Source organism: Arachis ipaensis, chromosome B03 (genome assembly GCF_000816755.2).
Source record: "Arachis ipaensis cultivar K30076 chromosome B03, Araip1.1, whole genome shotgun sequence".
NCBI lineage: Eukaryota > Viridiplantae > Streptophyta > Magnoliopsida > Fabales > Fabaceae > Arachis > Arachis ipaensis.
In genome coordinates, this window is record NC_029787.2 from 126962135 (window position 1) to 126971619 (window position 9485).

The following is a 9485-nucleotide window of genomic DNA, read 5'->3' on the forward strand; positions in this document are numbered from 1 at the left end:
AATATGTCACAGACCTTCTCCACAAGGCTGAAATGTCCAATGCAAAACTGATGCCTACTCCCATGACCTCTGGTTTAAAACTCTCAGCCCATGGAGGGGAACCCTTCTCTAAGCCGGCCCTGTATCAAACTCTTGTTGGTGGGCTCCAGTATGCTACAATCACACATCCTGAGATCTTCTATGCCGTCAACAAGGCCTCTCAGTTTATGCATTGTCCTCTTGAAAGTCATTGGAAGGCAGTAAAGCGGATTTTATGCTATCTTGTTGGGACAGTCCATCATGGTCTTCGCTTCCAGAAATCAGAAGATTGCATACTTTATGGTTTTTGTGACTCAGACTGGGGAAATGATGTGGATGACAGAAAATCAATCAGTGGATTCTGTGTGTACCTAGGACCAAATGTTGTCTCTTGGTCCAGCTGAAAGCAAAAAACAGTCTCCAAGAGCTCAACAGAAGCAGAGTACCGAGGTCTTACTGTAGGGCTCACAGAAATTATATGGATCCAAAATCTCTTTTCTGAGATGCATGTTGTATGTACAACCATACCAAGTCTTTACTGTGACAGCCAAAGTGCAGTACTACTAGCTGCCAATCCTGTGCTACATAACAAGAGTAAGCACTTCAAATTGAACCTCTATTTTGTTAGAGACTATGTTACCCAGAAAAAGATCACCATCCAGCATATCTCAGCTCAAGATCAGATTGCTGACACACTAACCAAGCCCCTCTCAACGCCACAATTTTTGCAGCTCAGAGCCAAACTCTGGGTAGCTGAAAGAAACCAAGGTAGCAAAACCATGAAGTAGCAGGGTTGATGTAAGTGCAGTTAAAGAACTATGGAAGCTGACTTAGGATCCTGAAGCAGAAAGGCAGTTAGAAATTAGAAGAGTGTAGAAATTTGTTGTTAGTAACTAACTCTGTAACCTAAAGGATCTCTTGTTGTTGTTGAATGTGAACATTTTAGATCTAATATATTCTTCATTCCCTCTCTTCTTCTACTCTCTTTTCTCTCTGTTTCTTCACAGTTTCTGGTACCTTACAAAAATAACTCATTTGATGATATTGTATTAAATTTTGTGACAAAAAAATTGGAATTTGATGTTTATTTGAACTCAAAAAGTAAAATTTTAATATAAAATAAATAAAAAAAGAGAATATATATTATAAACAATGGGACTTAATGATAAAAAAGAAACAAACTAAATGACAACTACTCTAGAAAAGGAGGTGCCTATAAAATCAGCAGAAAAACAAAGAGAAAAAAAAATGATAACGTAAAAAAAATATATGACAACCAAACTGCAAGCTATGATCATAGTTAGCAAGCCCACGCGCATAAGAATTTACTTTTCTGAACTGATGTTTCATCGCCCAATTGTTTAGCCTGTCACACCTCTCTCCGATAGCCAAAATAAGGGCCCTTGAGGAATGCCAATTTATCCCTTCTTGGAGACAAAGGCTAACTACAACAATTGAATTTATCTCGAGTAAAATTCTCATAGCAAAGACTGAGTGCCAAATCAATACCCATCAATACATCCCAGAATTCGAATGAGGTAATAGAACCAAAAGGTAAGTTCACAACAAAACAAACAATAAACTTTTCATCGCTATTTCTAAGAATATCCCCACAAGCTGCTTTAATTTTCCATTATTCAAGATATACCCATTTATGTTCAATTTGACAAAAGGTGGATCTAAAGGTATCCATTAAATATGCTTCTCAAGGAAGGTTCCAACTTTCTTCCTCACTTTGTCAACTTCATTTTGCACATGATGAAAATCTTTTGCGAGATGAAGGAAAGAGTAGCAATTTTATCTTCCTCAATAACCCCAGCAACATAAAAAATAGTCTTATTGTGCCGATACCATAAGGAGTTCATCATATTAATAAAGAGGAGAGGTCACGTATGGCCTTTAGAGGGAGTTTTAGGAGATAAATTTTCAATCAGCCAAGATAAAATAGGAGTATTGAAAAAATTATCATTACCCAAATTGTTGTTAATGGTCATCCACGTTCTTCTCGCGACTCTACAATCTCGGAGGACATGGAGAAAAGATTCAGGTGATTCATTACAAATACCACAACTATCATTCATTGTCATATGTCGTGTACTGCGTCGCTCATTTGTCAAGAGGGCCTCGTTTGCAACAAGCCAGCAAAAGTATGCAGCCTCTATGGGATCTCTAACTTATAGATTTTGGTGAAGAGAGAAGTATTTTCCTCCTCAGTGTGATTCAGAAATAAAACACAGGCAGATTTAATTGAAAATAAGTCGTTAGCTACTGGTAGATATGCTAACTTATCATCTCCAAAATTTAGTTCCAGTGGTTTCAAAGAAGCAAAAACAGGGTGCCAATCCTCACCTAACATCACTATAATACGCTCATAATCTCATTTTCCATCAGTAACATAATCACAAACCTTTTTCTATGGCATATCCTCTTTAAGCTGAGCAAAGTCCACAATTTTATGAATACCCAAAATCCAATTGTCTGACTAGAAATTAACATTATTTCCCAAACCAACCTTCGAAATCAGATTATTCAAAAAATTCTTCCACACCCGTTGAATTCCTTGCCGAATATTAGATGTTGATTGATGCTTTTTAATCACTACAAGAAAATGCTAAGTACCATCGGATTTAGCGTCACACATTTTTGGCTTTACCCATGGCTTTAGCGACGGTTTTGTTGTGAGATTCATCGTGTCAAATAATTACCGGTGGATAGCCTCTTCTGACGGTAAATTCGCCGGTAATCTTTGGCTGGAAAACAAGCCAAATAGGCACCAAACTTAGCGTCGAAGTTACCATTGGATTTTTTCAACGGTAGACACTTTTAATGGAACGTTGCATTTTGGTGATCCGCACCGCGTTACTGTTGAAAATATTCGCCGGTAAATTCGACAGTAACCGTGCTCTAAAAGTGAACTGCGAACTCCCTCTCCCTTCATTTCGTATTTTCTTTCTCTTTCTAACCACTCATCCTCCCACTCTCTCTCTCTAACCTTCTTATCTCTCATGCATCTCCGTCAACCTCTGCCCCTGCTGCTGTTGCAAACCTTCTGTCGCTTTTGCTTCTGCCGCCACTACACCTCCACCCTTGTTCTGTATTCAAGGTTTTTTGTTCGTTTCAAATTCTATTACTTCAAGTTAATTAATTAGTTAGTAGAATTTAGTTAGTCTAATTTTTTGATTTAGTGGATTTAGGTGGTTAGGATAGGTTAGATTAGGTTCTGAGATTGCTGGAAAGTGTTAAATTATTGAGCTATTTGCTGATTCACCATGCTGAATTGTTTAGAAAATGCTTGACTTTGGAGTTGCTTTTTTATTGCTGATTTTGATACTGGAATTGTTTGAGTAATTTTGATTGCCTTTATTCACTGCGTTAAGTTCGTTTTTGCTCAAAATTTGTTGCTGAACTTGTCTGCATTATGCTTCGTTGTTGCTAGTTGTGACTAGCCATAACTTGATTAATCTATGTTTTGAAATTGTCGCTTGTCAAATCCTAATTGAGTGCATCAATTTTGCATTAATTTTGCATACACTTTTCCAGCCTCATCACATTCGTGAGTTATTTTTGCTTTTAATGTATGTTAAAATGTGAAATCTGGCCACAACATTGCTATTTTGAATGTGTATCTGTTGCATTGCATCTTTAGTTTTATGCAATAGCAGTAATTGCAGTGAAATACCAATTTGAAAAAACTTAAAGGCAAAGAATCATAGAATATACTTAAGATGGGCCAGAATAAGCTTTATAATTCCATCAATGTAATTAGCTTTAGATATATGGAAGCATACTCCTCTTGAGGGGACTATGATTTGGATTGTTGTGAAGGTGTGTTGATTTGAAAGAAGAGTGTATACGTAAGACGGGCCAGAGTTTTTGGAATTAGTGTATCTTAGCTTGTTAGTTTATTATTATCAGTAGAGTTCTCATACCATTAATCTGCTATTATGCTTTCTTGTGGCTTGATACATTTGTTGCCTACTTATCTGTTTTCTATTTGTTTGGTAATAATAGATAATCATTTGGAACTTGAAAGTAGTTACCTGTGTGGGTCTCATCGTCTTAGTAAAGGGCTCTCATTCTTTTTTCGATGGATTATGCTGGGAATGTTTGAGAAGGGTTGATAGATATTTGGTTGCGATGGAACCCTTGAAGGGTGTAGAAATCCAAATTTTAGGGGAGACTTTGTTGAAATTTTTATAAGATTTTGAGAGAAATTTGAAACAATTGTTTAATTGTTTGTTGACTAATGTTGTGGATTGAGATTGGTTGGATTTGTGTTAATAATAATATATGCTGATTACTATTAGTAATATATCCGCTGTGCAGACGTGACGACAAGTAGAGGAGGTAGGTCGAGTGGGTCACTGGTCGTGGTAGAGGGCGGACTTCCACCGAATTTCCAACAACTGCCCCGTCATTGCCCTCTACCTTGACTACTTCGTCGACCCCTGTGATGTCACAGGTGGGTTTAGCAGATCAGCAATTTTTCCAAACCCGAATTATGTGCCTCCTTCTGCTACACCCCTGCAAATCCAGCAACAATAGATCCTGCAGTAGGTGACACCTTCAATGCCCCCCCCCCAGTGGGATGCCCCTCCACCATCGCCTATCATCCCGCTAAGGATTTGGCTCGATGCCATGCAGTCGTGAGTATATACAATTTTTTAAGTTTATTATGTGTTTCTATGTATTTATTATGTGTTTCTATATGTTTGTTAATGTTAAGTTTAGTATGCGTTTCTATGTGTTTATGAATGCTATGTTTTTTCTTTCTTAGGTTTGCACCAAACCCCAACGTTTTCACACAAGAGATCACCGACGATGTACGACCACCCGTGGCCGACCTACACGCAGATCCCAGCTGAGACCAAAGATAGATGGTTTCAAAAGTAGGCAGTAAGAACCCAAATGTAGAATTAATTAACTGTATTTGAATTGTATCTTATTCTGACTAACTTTTGCAATCACGAATCACTTTGTGCAATTAAAATTCATATGGGATGAAGAGCATAATTTCATGATCCGGAAGATACACGAGCACCGAGCAACCAAACGACTTCAGCAGATGATGAGCGACGTTCGGGGGGCCGACCACCTAACATCATGGATCCGTCCAACCATCAAGAAGGAGCTGGAGGCCTATTTTGCTAATGATGAGGGGTTCAACCATCGCCGTCTGATGAATGTCGCTAATAGGACTTCGCCCAGATCGTCAAAGTATACACGAGTGAGACACCAACTTTCATGAAGACGAAGAGCAGACTGGTAGATTTTTTTATCATTGTTTAATATTTTAGTTGCTACCTGAATTAGTTGTTTAATTTGTTTATTTTTTTATTGGTTTATAAATTAATTTGCAGTCTAAGTTGTTGGACCGTGAGGCGACACTAGCGAAGACCTTCAAGTATACCACACTCTGAAGGCCAACAACAAGGAGAGATTTGCTGACGAGCGGTGAGCGGTCCATTATGTGAGTTTAAATTAATCCTAAGTTTTAAATTTATTTGGTTTTAAGTCATTTATTCAACTGATATCCTAAGCACGACGTGTGTGACAGATGAGGAGTACACGCAAAGGTTGGAGGCCGCGACCCAGCAATCTCAGCCACCAAGTGGGGACGATTAAGCAGTTAAGCTGGCTCTGAGACCTCAGTGGTAAATTCTAATAGAGTTTGGTGCAAGACCATCTCTGAACCCCACAAGAATCGCCACTTTGGGTTGGGGTCGTTCTTCGTCAGTGGCCTCTGCTCCTCCGTGTTGGTAGCTTCCTTTGCCTCTGTCTCTGCCACTAGCCTTGCCGATCCCCAGAAAGTTGTCGACTTGAGGGAGGAGGTGCAGAAGCTAACACAAGAGCTTCACCAACAAGTAGAGCAGTTTGAGCAAAGGTACAATGACCTTCTTGCACGCGTGGGAGGAGTCACTGCCATCATCTTGGACCTGACGGAGAAGTTGGAGCAGCTCGATCGGTTGCGAGAGTAGATGGAGCAGTACAACCAACAGATGCGCGTTGGAGCCAGTGGCGCTAGATGCAGCGACATTGCTAGTTTCTGTGCAACGCTGCTGGTGGGACTCCGACGTCAACACCTACACCGCCTCCTCAGCAGGGGGACCACGACAACGACGATGACGATTATGGAGATATGTAGAGGTTAGGATTTTTTTGTTTGTCTACTTCATTGTATTATACTTTTGTGACATTTTATTGTATTTAGACCATTTATTTTTAATAAAATAATTTATTAATTTCTGCTAATAATTTTGTTAACAAGAGTTTTAATTCGATTACTACTTGTGGGTTAGCTGTGCAAAAAATAATAAAAAAAAAAATACTACCGCCAGATATCAACTCAGTCTCGGCAAATTCATTGAAAATACCAACAGAAAATTCGCCAGTAAACAATTTCCGGTGCCAATAATGGTAAATTCGACGGTAAACTAATTATCAATGGATTTATTCGATTAATCTAACGATAAATCCGATGGTACTCAATATTTTTCTTGTAGTGGATAATAGAAAAAATATCCTCACCACATTCATATTTACTTCGGGATCACTTTCGGCACCCAAAAATCCTCCCTATTCTATAGAACCTTCTATTCAAATTTCATAATATTAGTATTATTTGTGATGAGTAAATGGTCAAATTAGTCCCTAAACGATTACTTGTTCTTTAAATTGGTCCCGAAATTTTCTTTCATCAAATTTGTCCAAGATTTTAAATTAGTCATGTTAGTCATTCCGTCACTTTCTTTGTTGATAGTGTCAAAATTTGTTAATGTGACAGGTTAAATGACACCCCAAATAGACACTTAAAAGTCTTAATTAACTATTAACATCATTAGTTTATGAAATTAGATCAAATCAACTCCAAATTGAGGGATTCCAATGCCTCAAGTTCTTTAATTTGATCTAATTTCATAAAATTATTATGTTAATAGTCAATTAAGATTTTTAGGTGCGGGTTGAGATATCACTTAACGGGTCATATTAGTAAATTTTGACACCATCAACAAAAATAATGACGGAAAGACTAACATAACTAATTTAAACTTTTTAAAGGACGAATTTTATTAAAAAAAATTTTAAAGATCAATTTAAAAAATAAATAATTTTTTAGAGATTAATTTAATCATTTACTTTATTTGTGACTATTGCTAGTCTGAATCCAAGGCCCCCTTGGGTCTTAGGCAAGGAGAACTTTTTTCCAAAGGAGTAAATGCGGTTATCAAAGTTTTATTACCCAAAACTTTTTGATCTTCGTTGATTTAAAAGAAAATAGTTTTAAAATAAAAAATTCAAAAAAAAAAACTTTTATTTGAGACAATATTTAAAATATAAAATTATTCATATATTTTGACTCATTGAATTTAAATTTTTTGAGATAAGTAGTCTATGACAGTACGTAAATGTCTTGCATATAATATACTTTATGGTACTCATAATATTTATCATTTTTACATTATATTAAAAAAACACTTGTTTGCATTACCTTTTGAATATATGTCAATAAAATAAATATTATCAAACTGATGATATAATACAACAAATGGAAATCCCCTTTTTAGTAGCACAAAAATAGAAAGAATATGAATTTTGTTTTGCTTTTCGAATGTGACATATAGATACTAGGCAGCTAGCTATATAAGCTTGAGGAAGAGTGAATAATAGCACAGTAAAAACATGGCCTACTTGGCTACTCATTTAATTTATCAAAAGGCCATTGTTGGTGAATATAATGGCGATGATGGATGATGATCACAAAAATTCACAATATCACGTGATTTGTTAGCTATATGTGCAGAGTGATGATGATGATGATGAAGATGGCTTACCATCCATTTTTACACATACGAGCTTATAATCAATCATACATAACAAGTTTGTCGGAATGTTGGTGGTTACCAAGGCCATCAAATTAATCATTTTCGTCCAATTTTTGGTCAAGCCAGAGATACCTCATCATTTCCAAAGCTGCATATCTATCTAGCTAACTTCAATTCTTGTTAATTATTAATCATCAAATCAAATTATTATTATTATGAAATAAGTATTATTAAGAATAAATAAATATATTAATGAAATATTGAAGCAAAGAGGGAAACGGATCATTATGAAAGAGGAAATTAGGGAGCAACTTTCTTAACTAGGCTGATTGTTTGGTTATGGAAGCTGTGAATGTGTTGTGCGTGGTTATGAATGTTAGAGGTGGTAGACCAATTTGTGAGATAGTTTTTGCTTAGATTTGATGTTAAAAAATTGGATCTTCCGATTTCATTGTTGAAAATTTTTTGTAAGTAAATCGGAGGGTCCGTTTTACATGGAGGGAATATCTGAAATTTACATGAAGCTTATCGGACTCTTCGAGTTCTGCATGAATGAAATTTTTTTTTATTTTTCCTCAATAACTCGCATAGTCTGTGTTATAGTGAACAAGTCGGACCGTCTGATAAACCTCGCCCCACACGCACCGTCCGATTTCTTATCTGTTGACACCATATGCAGGTAAAGCACACCTGATCTCCATAATGAGACCCTATCCCATTCTAACCTCCATAATAAAATTAAAAAGTGTCCCAACTATAGGAGTGCTAATGGTCTTTGGTTGAAGGGCTGGTTAGGTGCTCTTTCCTGCTGGGCAAGAGTGATCATAAAATAAAAAATATTATATCCAACTCAAGTAATAAATTAATAAATTTTTTATCTTATAAATTTTTATTTTTTTTTATTTTTTAAAATGAGACTAATTTCATATACCCCTTACAAAATTAATATTTCCATTGTTCCATGTTCTTCTGCTCTGTCTTCTTAATCCCACCACCACCTATTTCATAGTTCACACAATTAGATCTAATAAGGCTAACATAAGACCAAGGCCCTAACATGTTATGTTTCAAAAGATTAAAAGAGGGTTACCTTTCTTGGTGTTATTAGCGTTATTAGGAACAAAGGAAGGGTCTTGTTTCTTAGAAGAACCGAATTCCTCTTCTTGGTTCCCTTTCCCTGCCCTCAGTGTTCTACAAAAGGAAAAGATTATAACTTTGGGGATTGCCCATTTGAATTTGTGTTTCACATTTTGTTGGTATTGTTGCTGAATATCTAGAATAATATTATTCTGTTCAAGTATTTTTGTTTGAATTTAAAATTCTGAATTTAAATGTTTTTTCTTTTTAAAATTCATTTTTTAAATTTGTACATTTAGTCAAACACCTAAAAGAGAATCGAAATTTTTAAAAAAAAAATTATGAATATAAATTTTTAAACCATTGATAAAACAAGAAATTAAAATTACATAATTCTTTACACCAATATTGTTAGCATAAGTCAAAAAATCATCATAATATTCACTAAGAGTATAATAATACGTGATGAGAAAACAAAATATGTAGATTATAAAAGGAGATAGGAATAACAAATTCCTAAACACAATAAATAATAGATTATAAAAACTAGTTAGATCAGATATTAAA

The 9485-nt window shown here is 35.8% G+C and overlaps 1 long non-coding RNA gene across 1 annotated transcript in view; it reads right to left on the minus strand.

Annotated features, from left to right (window-relative positions):
• Positions 8776–9485, minus strand: part of LOC110270409 — a 4506-nt gene continuing 3796 nt past the window's right edge. Inside the window, exons 2-3 of the long non-coding RNA XR_002359908.1 lie at positions 8932–9023; positions 8776–8839 (exon numbers count right to left, since the gene is read on the minus strand). This is a non-coding gene — a long non-coding RNA (uncharacterized LOC110270409). The remainder of the gene's footprint in view (positions 8840–8931; positions 9024–9485) is intronic.